This window comes from Miscanthus floridulus, chromosome 8 (assembly GCF_019320115.1).
Source record: "Miscanthus floridulus cultivar M001 chromosome 8, ASM1932011v1, whole genome shotgun sequence".
In the NCBI taxonomy this organism is placed as follows: domain Eukaryota; kingdom Viridiplantae; phylum Streptophyta; class Magnoliopsida; order Poales; family Poaceae; genus Miscanthus; species Miscanthus floridulus.
In genome coordinates this window covers 180,031,536-180,043,981 of record NC_089587.1, presented here as the reverse complement: position 1 = coordinate 180,043,981, position 12,446 = coordinate 180,031,536, and the positions used below count along the sequence as shown (strand labels likewise).

The 12,446-nt window shown below is 43.6% G+C and overlaps 1 long non-coding RNA gene across 3 annotated transcripts; it reads left to right on the top strand.

The window, feature by feature from the left end:
* Nucleotides 1-3,473, top strand: LOC136474165 (uncharacterized). 3 transcript variants are annotated; one of them, XR_010762856.1, is made up of 8 exons: nucleotides 1-456; nucleotides 590-693; nucleotides 786-841; nucleotides 1,066-1,174; nucleotides 1,799-1,996; nucleotides 2,428-2,585; nucleotides 3,184-3,245; nucleotides 3,380-3,473. It is a non-coding gene; the product is annotated as an uncharacterized lncRNA (long non-coding RNA). The 3 variants fall into 3 exon arrangements; XR_010762855.1 differs by having other exon boundaries at nucleotides 2-456; nucleotides 1,831-1,996; nucleotides 2,516-2,585; nucleotides 3,380-3,464; XR_010762854.1 differs by having other exon boundaries at nucleotides 2-456; nucleotides 2,516-2,585; nucleotides 3,380-3,463.
* The last annotated feature ends 8,973 nt before the right edge of the window (nucleotides 3,474-12,446 follow it).

Genomic DNA, 12,446 nt, shown 5'->3' with positions numbered 1-12,446 from the left:
TCTCTCTCCCTCCCCCGACGCTCTCTCCCCCGACGCGGTCGACGGCGACGGCGCCGCGCCGCACGTGCGCCCCCACGGTGCCCGCGGCCACTGAGCGACGTGACTGGTCCTCGTTGGTGGCCGCTGGCGCGCCTTCCCCTCGGAGCTGCCTCCTCGCGCCCATCCGCGGCGGCTCGAGGAAACCCTAGCTGTCGCGTCCTCGCCGGTCGCGCCTGCGGCTCTGCTCTGCTCTCCTCCGCGTTCCTTTCGCGCTGGTGCCGGTAGCTCCAGCGGCCATTGCATCCCACCCCGGCCTTGGTGAGTGCAGGCCACCCTGCGTCAAGCCCTTCGCGTGCGCGGCCCCTGTGTGCCGGTGCCGGCCGTCCGCGCTCGCCCAGGCGCTCCTCCAGTCACGTGAGCCAGCCCCGGCAGCGCCTACCCCGGGCCAGCCATCTCCCTTCTCTTCTTCGCTGCAAGGTCACAAATTCTCTAACCCTAACTTCCTCTGATCGGATTTCATACATGTACGTAGCAGAACTGTAGAAATTAGGCGAGATTTCTCTGATCTAAAGATCATATAGGAATACATCTTTTCTCTGATTTGGTATAGGTGTACCCATAGTGCTAGAGTGCTGTCTGATTCATGGAGAAGATCCCAAACAATGGGCTTATATCATCGAGAAAGTACCAACCTGGTGCGCTGCCGATTCCCTGGTAAGCATACAAATTGACCTGCTCATGAAGTGATGATAGATCCGTGCTTTCCATTGTTCTGACATTTTCATGATGTTTCTTTGAATTGGAAGGGGGCATTCATTTGGACAATTTTAAGAGCATATACGCCAAGTAGACGTGCTTCCTGGTAATTGTCGTAGTGCCTATTTTCTTCTGATAGTATATGTCTATAGCGTCGAAGTTGACCTCAGCATTGATACCCTTGCGTACCACGTGATTTTGTTCCTATTTAGAGCATAAGAACTTATCTCAATGCATTGGTTCTAGGATTTGTGATCACTTCATTGAGAATTAGTATACCACATTTGCGCTACTTTGAATTGATGCCTTATACATCTATCACTGTTACAGCTAATTCCTGAATTTTGAGAAGCGTGATCGTTGCAGACCATGACGCTTCTAATGTTGCAGAGATGGATCTGTGCATGCTGGTCGTAATCTCTGTATCCCTATCCTTCACGTAATGGCTTTCTTCCCCTTTTAGTTTCATACTCTAGATTGTATGTTCATTATTCGACATGTATATTATGGTGCTCTTTTGAAGCTAAACAATGTTACCATAGATCTAAATTTTTCAGGTACAAAAATATTTCTAGGCACACAACATTGATTGCTCTGTATCCAACTTTAAAAATACCGTAACCACATAACGCATACCATATATTTCTGTGCACTTTAATGGCTCGTTTGTATTTCCTACGCTCGAGTTCACAGTCTGAACTATATGTCAATGTTGTCATAGATCTAAATTTTTCAGGTACAAAAATATTTCTAGGCACACAACATTGATTGCTCTTTATCCAACTTTCCATGTAAATCGGCAGCGCACTAGCTGGTGATTTGTCATGGCTATATATTTTCTTTCAAAATTTAGTTTGGATATATAGGTGGAGAACTGCAGGACAGTGTGTGGATCCTTAATTCTATATTAGTTTTTGACAGCTCAGTTTTGGTGTTCGTGGGTATGTTTTGGCGTAGGATCTATCTATTTTTTTGTGCTGAGTGTTCTTTCTGCCAATAGGTAAAGCTTCTTCTCCATATTTGGTTCTACTGACCCCTTGTCCTTTTTTTTTTCTCGAGACAGCAAGATATGAACAACAGTTTCATATGGTGCAGGGAGGCGAATTAGGAGAAGCCGCAAATCAATTTGGTGATAGACAAGTTTTTGATCTACAAGATATTTGATTTATGGCCATCCCTTGAGTGTTGTTTGATTCTTCATCGAAAGCTTTCTTTTGACCTGTAGGCTGCTTGATAAGAACAATCTGTCACAGGATATAAGGTGAATCTCAAACCATTGCATTAAAAAAAATATACAGAAATATACAGCTACAACCAATATAGAACTGCCAATAGTTTCTAGAATTCGTATGGATAGTTCATTACTTTGCGCTGCATGCTATTTTTCTCTAATTTGTGCAGAAAATCAGTTGCCTTTTGGACTAGGTTCCATTATATTTTCATCACGTTTGTCCATGTCAGGTCTATTCTGTATTGCATACATATGATTGGATCTGTGTTCAGCTTTCTTTTCCCACTCCCATATACCTTAGTAGTGTTAAAATTTTTGTAGGCTTATAAGAGCGAATTAGCGAACAAATGAAAAAAAAGATATCCTTTCCTGATTTGTGCATTAGCTTTTAGATTATAACTCTCAGTTTGTGTGCTAGAGTTGAAAAGAATTTATGTGTGCCTCCTAAACTTTGATTGCAGGAAAGGGATAGAGTTTATATGCTCCTCACAATATTGAAGTCCTTTATGCTCTCAACGATTAACTGTATCTTATCTGGTGCTGATTCAGGGATTTCTGTGCGTTTGTGATTGGAAAAACCTTTCCTCCTTATTTTACCTCCATGAATATTATCTGAAAGGTACCATATTTATTCTTTTGTTACAATCGAGTGATTTCATAGCATATTCACTCTTTTCTTACTCCAGGATTAGAGGTAATGATCGATATCAGTTCACAATAAGAGATAAGGCAGTGCATTCCTAAATTAATATTTGTAAGCATGCAGAGGCAAGCTATTTGTACACATAATTCTTTTATCTATTTTCATACAATACTATTTTTTTCACAGCATGTTGTTATATTTAGGTCTGGAAGAGTGCTGATATATTTTGTTGAACTTTCTCTAGAGTCAATTTGGTTGAGTATATTATCTTAGGTACCATTAGGTTGTGATAAAAAATGATATGCTTCTTGTGATTGCCCTTCAGGTGATGCTAGCAAATTAAATTTAACCAAATCAGTCTTCATACAGTACTAATTTTTTCACAGCATGTTGTTATATTTAGGTCTGGAAGAGTGTTGATATATTTTGTTGAACTTTCTCTAGAGTCAATTTTGACTGAGTATATTATCTTAGGTACATTAGGCTGTGATAAAAAATGATATGCTTCTTGTGATTGCCCTTCAGGTGATGCTAGCAAATTTAATTTAACCAAATCAGTCTTCATCTATTGCAGGGGTGCATGTGTGATAATTAATGCTAGAATGAGTTTTGTGCTCCTACCCTGTACTCCTAGAGGTAATGGCCCTTCCATTAATTTATGATGTTTCATAAGTCGGTTTTGTCCTATTGCGATAAACCTTTCTCCAGTTATAAAATGATGATAGGCTTCAGATCATGTATTTGTTTATTTTATGGGAATGGAAGAACAGAAGCCGATGGAACTTATCATGCTCATGCACAGTTGGTCCAGTATTCAGTTTGATTAGTAGCAGCTCCTTTTTATTTAATCTCTGTGTATCCCGGCCTTTGCTTTTTAAGGCCGGGCACCATATCATTTGTAGATCTTTTTGCAGATTTGAGATAAAGGTACCAATTTTCAATTTACAATTCTTTCAGTTTTCTTAGCCTATTGTGAACCAAGCTTAGGTGCTATCATGAGCCACATAAGTGTAAATCTCTATGCTGTTTTTTAGATATAGTGCTACGTAAGTTATAGAGCTATCCCATTAGATGGTCAATTGAGCAATTATTATGTAGACCGCTATAAGAAAATTTCTATGGTGCGATTATTGAGCAAAACTTGAATATGGCTCCTATTGAATAGTTTTTTTTCTCTAGGGATGCTTTACCAACCATATTTGACAACCAGTATACCTTGTGTAATGAAATAGAAAAAGACAGACTATGTAATGGAAATTGAAAACAAACAGGATCTTACCAGTTGGTGAGTAGCTAGCTGTGGAGGCATGCTTGCAGGCCATGGCAAGGAAGAAGCTAGGCAGACGAATTGATGGACGCGGCCTGCGTAGCAGTGCTGTCGCCATATCAAGGTATTCTGATTTTACTTTTTTCATGTATACGGCTAAAGCTTCTTTGCCCTGATGCATAGGCAGAAAGGCTTCGCCTGCAATTTGGCTACAGGCTGTGTGCCATGCTTCGTGGACTGGTATGGTTTATGCTAATGATGCTTTTGGGAGCAATTATTAATTTGGACCACGCTTGATTTCTTACCAGCCTAATCTCATCCTTGTTGCATCCATTTTTTTTTTTGCATTGACTGGCCACCTATGGAAGAAAAGCCTCTGTGCATGACCATGGTGGATTTCTTACTAGCTTTTTGTTGGTCACTCTTTAGGAGTTGGCTTGCTGGTTTGTCAATTTATGAAATTACTTTCCATTTGTAAATAATATTTATAACCATAGGTGAATGACAGCAATGAAGCGATACAGAAAAAACAGGCGATGAGACTTCCAACTAACACTTCCTCTAGATTTGAAGAGATTAGATGACTGCTAATATCACCTCTTTCTTTTTGTTTCAAAATGGCGCTACAATTGTAAAGTAGTTCAACCGAGGAATCCAAGTATTTGCTAATGACTGCGTTGATGTCTTATTTAGCTGCTCCCGTGTTCGCCTCTGGTTATATGATTTCCCCCCAACCGACGCGCGCAATGGCGCGCGCAACATACTAGTGGTTTCACAAAGTGGTCCATGAAACATCACTAATTGACGGGTGGGAGTTCCACAAGGGCAATTTCACCAAATCATATAAGCCTTCTAATTATTAATTGATTAAATGGTCACATATTTTGAGGGAGCTAAGAGGAAGGTAAAGGATAAAAGTTAAATTATGGCAGATAACTTTTCGATGAAAAATAGGACAATGGCAAATAAGGAATTCTCTCTTCTAGTCAATATCTATTGTGCTATGTATTTGTGCCTACAAACAGCCCCGCAACAACAGGTAGGTAGGCAACCTATAGTTGTAAATGCAATTTTACCATTTCCTATTGAAATTGCCCATCATCTTGCGTCCATAGTGAATCTCCTTGCATACCATATCCCTCCAATAGAACGGAAAGAGGCAACAACTATGCCAGCTGCAAGGCAAACGGTGGAACAACTATAATTGCACGTTGTTCGACAAGTAAACATAAATGTAATACTCGAACCTGAATTGATAGCTATTGTGCAATGGTATTATAGAGAACCCACATGGCATTGTTTAAGCTTTCAATTGTTTATAACGGCCCGTTTGGCTTACCTTAAATCCGGCTTGTTCGGCTTCTTTTTTTTGCTGTAACAGTATTTTTCTCTCACAACAATTCAGCTAGAACAGTGTTTTCAGTCAATTTCAGCAAGCCGAACAGAGCCGACATCTCAAACAACAAGAAAAATGCTAAAATGATAAGTTCTGAACAATATTAGGCAAATTGAACGTGCCGGTTAGACTGAATCCCATCAACTTAGCGGTTTTTTGTATAGACTTTTACTTACTACGAAGCCAAGACATGAAAACAGAAAAATGCAAACATCCACACTGTGATATGGTATGCGTAGCTTCGTTTCCAAGTTGTAACTGTTCAAAAGAGCAGATATCATGTAGTCACTAGTCACTTAACAACAGCCCAATACCAATATTGAAGTGGAAGCTGTAGTGATTTTCTCTATAATTTAAATTCTTCCCAAGGCTCATATACTTGAATCTATTATTTTAGTTGTTTATTTCAGACCATCTCAAAATGTTGGATGGACAGGTAAAATCATAAAAGTTAGAATTTATCTAGAACCCTACCTTGATTAGAGGCCATGTTACAAGGCAATCTGATTCTTTTCGAGGTGAAGATAGAAACATAAATGGACATACAATTACTTGTAGGATCTTGATGCTAAATTATGGGGGTTGATAAACAACAAATGTATACCTGATATTTTCTTCCACAACGTAACTCTCAAACATGCACCTTTTAGAAATTTTTGTGAAACTAAAAGGAAAACTAGTTAACTCTAGGGGGTCAATCTAAAAAGGACCACCAAACCGAAACTCATATAAAAGTTGTTGGGTGCTATTTGGGGCTACATTGTCCACATGGGGGTATAGGGGCTCAAGCCCCCTTCGCTCCACGTTGCCCTTGTCCCACTAAGAATTTCTTTAAAGAAACCCATAAGGCTCCATTTACCTAAGACATTAACATCACTGTAGTTGTTTACCTAAGGTGCTAATATCGTTGAATCTATTTGAATCCCCGAAGAAAACCACAAAGCACCCATTCACCTAATATACTGTCGTCAACGAAGTTGTTTCTGGCATTGGTAGTTTGGCTACACCAAGATCAGACTGACAATAAGAATTTGTGCCTCAATTGGTGTAACACCGGGTGTTACACCCTAAATCATTTACTAAAACATGTCATAAGCATCATGTTTATGTGTTAATGCATGTGATAGAATATGTAGATAAATTTCTTATAACTAAAAATGATCAATAAAAATGTTAAATGAAAGTTGATTCAATAGCTTATGTATATCAAGTAGGGTTGAAAACCAATTTTTATTAAGCAAAAATACTATAGAACATGTGTGTGATACTTTAATAAAGTTGAAGCACAAACTTTGTAGATGACAGTGAAATACTTGCCGTCGAAAAATGATATTACTAACTAATATTTCTACTAGCCTAGAAATTACAAATTGAAATTAAGTTCAGCTCAACTTAGAAAATTTTCAAGTTTGTCAACAGCTAGACATTGCTATGTTTAGCAAATTATTTTAAGAGATTGGGTTAAGGGGTGATATAGTGTTATAGCTCGATTTGGTAGTCTCATGAGCCATTTTGGGCATAGAGAAGATGGTTTAGGTCCAGAAACAACTGATTAGTTTTCATGGACGCTTTAAAATTCGTGCACGACACGGTTTTGGGCTGGTTGGCCACGTGGGCGCAATCACCACGTTCGGGCGTTCGGCGTCGCCACGCTGACTGCCTCACGCGCACGCGCGTTGCCGCACGTGGCCGGCCACGGCTGCTCTGTCCTAGCTATGGCCTGGCCGCCGTCGGCTCCTAACGCGTGGAGCCGCTGTTGTTGCTTGCGCAGCCGTCCCGCCGCGCTGCCGCACTACCGCCCCGCGCCGCTGCCAGTGCCGGTGCCGTTGCCTCCTCGTCATGTTCGTGCCTCCCTCTGTATCTTTGCACCGCTGCCGGCCTAGTGCGATGTCGCCTTTGCCATGCACATGTGGTCAGGCTCGCCGTCGCCTTGTCCTTAATGGCACTACGGCGCGCGAGCCACGCCGGTCGCAAACGTGCGCGGCTGGCTGCTAACGCCTATGCGTGGGCCTCCACGATCATGTCGACCGCGTCCTGCCAAGGCAAGGACGAGCCGAGCCCACCTGTCATGCCCGTCTCTCTCTTTCTCTATTTCTCCCTCTGCTGTCGTCGTCGAGCTACGCCATCAATTACCCTACAAACGATCACCTCCGTTCAATTCATCATATCCACGGCTTCACCATCATGTCCTCTCGCTGTTCGACCCTACCTAGCCTTGAAGTGCGCATGGCCAAGCTCCAATTTGGAGTTTTTCCCCGCCGTCGTGCCATTAAGGCCACGCTCAGCCATTGTCGAGGGCAGCCCTGCTACCGCCCATGCCGAACCAATTAGCCTGCACCACTAGCTTTGCCTTGCCTCCCTCTCCACCTTACGCATGCCAACGGAAAAGCTACCACCTCCTCGTCGTTGCTGACGCGACAGTGCTGCCGCACGGCTCGATCGCACGTGGCCATCCTTCCTCCGTCATCCTCCGCACCAACCGTCACCTCGGCCTGGTCCAAGGGTAGCCTCCTGATGCTCATGAGCTAACCAATTAGGCCTGTAGCTACCCTAGCTCATCGGAACAGTTGTGTCGCCATCGCGGATGGACGCACACCGCTACAACCTTCCCCAGCAAGTTTTGTCACCCCTCACCGCCGCTTAGCGTAGCCGCTCGGGTCAGAGACTGTGATTGACCCGTTCGGTGGGCCCGTGTAGGTCCCAGGTGGCCGGCGTAAGCACTCAGTGCCGCCACTCGTCGCGCCGCCGTGCACTGAGTCACCGGAGGTGCGCGCGGGTGAATTAGGGAAAGTTCAGGGGGTTAAGTTTAAAGGTTTGAGAGAGGGGAAATAGTGTTAGTATGTAGTCGTAATTCAGGAGAAGTTCGAGGTTTCTTTTGCAAAGTCATCGACGCGTGTGGGATTCCCTGTCGCGGGCCGCACCACGGGCCGCCACGCGCGCACTACGTCGCATGGGCCGCGCGAGTGGGCGACACTAGAGAATTCATTTTTCTTTTTCATAAGGAATTAGAAATAGTTTTCTAATTTAATTTTTGAGCTGATCTTTGGTAAATCATATAAAATCATGTAGGTGTTCAAAAATTATGAAACAAATTTTGTTAGGTTCCTAAAATTATGCTCTATCTGTTAGTATATTTAGTTCATATATATACATATTGATACCAGGAGCTATGAAATTATTTGAGAGTGCTTAATATTATTAGGTTAAATATTGTAGGAATTTTTATGGTAAATTAGTGATAGCTTTAGTCATGAAATTTTTATAGTAGCTTCATTGTATTATTATGTGCTCACTGTAATTTTTGTAGCTTTAGAATAGACTAAACATTAGGGTAGTTAAATGCTCTTTGTTTCAAATATACATTAAATCATTAGTCGAAATAAAAATATATCCTTCATTTGTAAAGCTAGGTGCTTGTTAGTTGAACCCAACACTTTACTTGGTAAAGATGATAGTTAGCTTAGTACCTTAGTCATTAGAGCTAGCTTAGTAGCTTAGTATGTGTATTCTTAGTTTAGGAGTTGCTATTGCTTAAATGCTAAGTGTTTCATCACCATCGCATGCATGTAGAGAACGAGTTGGCGGAGATCGTGACCACCGACGATCACGAGTTCGAGGAGATAGTCGAGGAGTACGAGGAGGAGATTCTGGTATAGGAGGAGGTCCCGGAGCCACCACTGACTAACTCAGCTAACACCGCGCCTGCCCAAGGCAAGCCCCGGTGCATGACCCTTATTTTTTATAATCATTGTATATATATATATATGTATATATATATATATATATATATATATGTTATATGTATTTACGTTACAAAAATTTTATGGAAATCACATGCATAGATATATCTGTCCTAAGAGTCTTACTAGTGCAGGTTCGAGTAGCTGCTATGCTTAGGTTTTCGGTAGCGTGAGTAACCTGCCGTTACTCATAATAGGTGATTATTATAATTACTCTCATGATAAAATAATGAAAGAAAAAAATGGAGACAGGGCAGTGATATGGTATGGGTATTGGTGGGTGTAACAGGTTGTGTCCCGCGGTCAACGTGGCTTAGCTTGGTTATACTATTTTCCCTATTCGTGTCGATTAAGAACCGTCTGTTGCTGTGGATGGTAGTCAGGTCACAAACTTATTATCCTAAGCACATACTTGCTTATGGGAGCAGGAAGGCTCGTTACGCTCTTGTCGTGAGTTCTGGCTCTTCCCAAGCTGACTAATTGAAGACGGAGAAAGGTGAAGGTCTAAGCACCATACTGAGACCGGGTCTCAAGTGTGGGGGCTTGGAGTCTAAGTTTGGACGGGGACCTAGACCCCGTGACATGAGTGGAATGGATTGGTCTTGTTTGTGTCTGGGGTACAAACGTGTCGTGTGTTTCGGGGTACCTAGCTGGGATACATTGGTTAGCGAATCACCATTTCTGTGAGACGGTACGACTTGGCTATAGTCTAGCACCGTAGTAAGAATTAGAAGATGAAAGATAGTGAAATAGTTCTGATTGCTCAACCCTTACTTGAAAGTAGAATATGTGCTTACCTAGAATGGTTAGCTAATGAAGTAATCATGACTGCTAATTAAACTTGATCTTAAGGACGTACTTCTAGTAATGATTTTCACAAACCAAAGAAAACAACAAACTCATATTGCTTATCATACTCCTTGGAGTCGGGAAACTATTCCCACTAGTTAGATAAGTCTTGCGAGTACATTGTATACTCAGGGTTTATTTTACCCGTAGGTGCAGCTTGAGGAGTAGCTCTTGTGTGGAGGATTCTTCTGGTGGGGCACAGACGGATCCTTGTATCGTTTACGCTAAATGCTTATTTTTATTCCGCTGTTTAATTATCGCACTCTGAACTCTGGTATTGTAATAAATAATTTCTAAGAACTCTTGTTGTATGAAATAGACTAAGTATTGTAAGCTCGTACTCATTATTAGATTTTAGAGGTAAAACGTGGATTGTTTCGAGTTCTCTCTTAGGGTGTGCTCGACGGAACTGTCCGATATAGCTTTCTTTTGAGGTGTTTAGTGTCTAGTGGAAGACGAGCGCCTCCGAAAGAGTGTTATTTCGGACGGTTCTGCCACAATCGGTCACTTGAGTGCTAAGGTGGGTTGGAAGTGCAGGTCCCACTTCCACTTCTTTTCATCTAGCAATAAATGCAAAACCAAAGGAAAGATCAATAATGATTCCATTGATCATGTTAATTTGTGCCATTGAACCTAGTAGGAATGCCCTTTATGACCCGAGTTTGAGGAAGCTAAGTAGGAATCCAAACTAAGATGATATGGTGGATATGTGACCATGTCCAGGGGCGGAGGCAAGGGGGCATGCACCCCCAAATTTCTATCATATGTGACCGTGTCATCATGGTAGCACCATTGTGGTTCCAATATAAAGCTATGTATCTTGAGGGAGTTAATTGGCATGGTGCATTTCCTGCTCCATTTGCTTCATTCACTTTGCATTGAGCATTTCCTGCCACACATACATACATGTAAGGCTTGAAGTGATTATGTGTACCATGTCATGGCCTGATTTTTTGTAGCTACAACTCATTGCTAGCTGATAAGTTTGAATTTTTGTGGGCTCATTACATGTGTCTTCTCATATCTACTTCATGTGTCTTAGTTTCGGTTGTTCATGACGCAAGCTCGCCCCAAGGGCATCTAAATTGTGGGCTACCAAATTACAAGTACATGGATTATGGACTACATCAAAAGCAACGAAATTACTGCCCAATAGACTCTTTAATTCCCAAATGAGACCGCTCGCCGATGTCCGATCAAAATATGAAGAAATGACGGCCTGCACCACCATTGAAGCGTCCGTTGCCAGAATCACTCTTTGAAACCCCAAGTCGGCGGCCCTCTGCACAGCGTGCAAGCAAGCACAAATCTCAGCATGGAACGTCTCTCCCACGTTCACCAAAACTCCATACCCCGAGCTGATCACTCCTCCATCAGCACCTCTGATCACAATGACTCAAACCCCAGATCTATCACTTTACTTATAGGCTCCATCACAATTCAATTTCACCCAATCCCCTTCCGGTGGCTTTTCACAAATGTTTCAGAGTTGGCGCCAATTCCTTCTCACACAGCCCAATAGATTATAGATGACCACTCTTCAACATAGAATTGAGCCAGGGGACTTTGGGGATTATAACCATCGGGTGGGTGCGGATTGGGTGGACGCTGGACGGAGGGGATCAACCCAATCCACGCTTGGATGATGTCTCACGTGGGTTATGTCCCATTTGTGCCAAGCGAAGCCTCACTGATCTGGAACATGCATGGTGTATGTGCCTACACTAATCACTAATTGTGCCTATCTTAAGCGATCAGTGAATTTGATGCCAACAATGTGGCGTGCTCGATCTTGTGGCACGTACGTACTAGCAGGATGGCGTATATCATCTACGAATGATGCTTACGAGGAGACAGTATGATCTGCAGGTGATTTTGAGTACTTAACTCTCACATGCCACTGCCCGTTTGTAATGCAACGCCGTGTGCAATTCTAATGGCTTGTTTGGATTAGCTTTGGGGTGCTGCGAAGTGGACAGAGGGCGCCTTTGCTCTGCCTGAATAAATTCAAGACGTGGAGAAGCCTCACGGCACGGCACGGTGCCCTCTCAGCAGCTTTCTCCTGGCCCGCGGATCGCATGACAGCTCATCGGCGACGGCGTGGCGAGGGCCACGGTCACGTGTTCCTGCTCCTGCCGTGAAACACCGAGCGGTGCGGCGGCACCCAACCCACTAGGCCACTGCCATGCGCGGCGGAATCGAACAATCGGATCGGACGGGCAAGGCTGGCCGACGCAGCGCAGGCGCCACGGCCCGGCAGGCAGGCAGGCAGGGCGTGCCCCTCTGTGTCGCCTCCGTGCGAGGAGAGCAAGTCTAGCGCGTTCCGCGTCGGCGTCGCGTCGTGCCCCCAGCTCCCACGGCCCCCCTCGCCCTCGGCACGTTGCTTTGCCCAAAAGGTGCCCGATTCCACGTCTCACCAACCGCCCCGCCCGGCCGTCCCCACGCGCTGGCGGTCGCCGCCTCCACGTGAGGCCGTCCGGATCGCGTAGCCGTAGGCGTAGGCCGGCCCACATGCGATTCGATCCGTCGCATTATTGAGGCGCCACGCCATGGATAACCCACAAACAGCGTTTCTTACTTTCTTT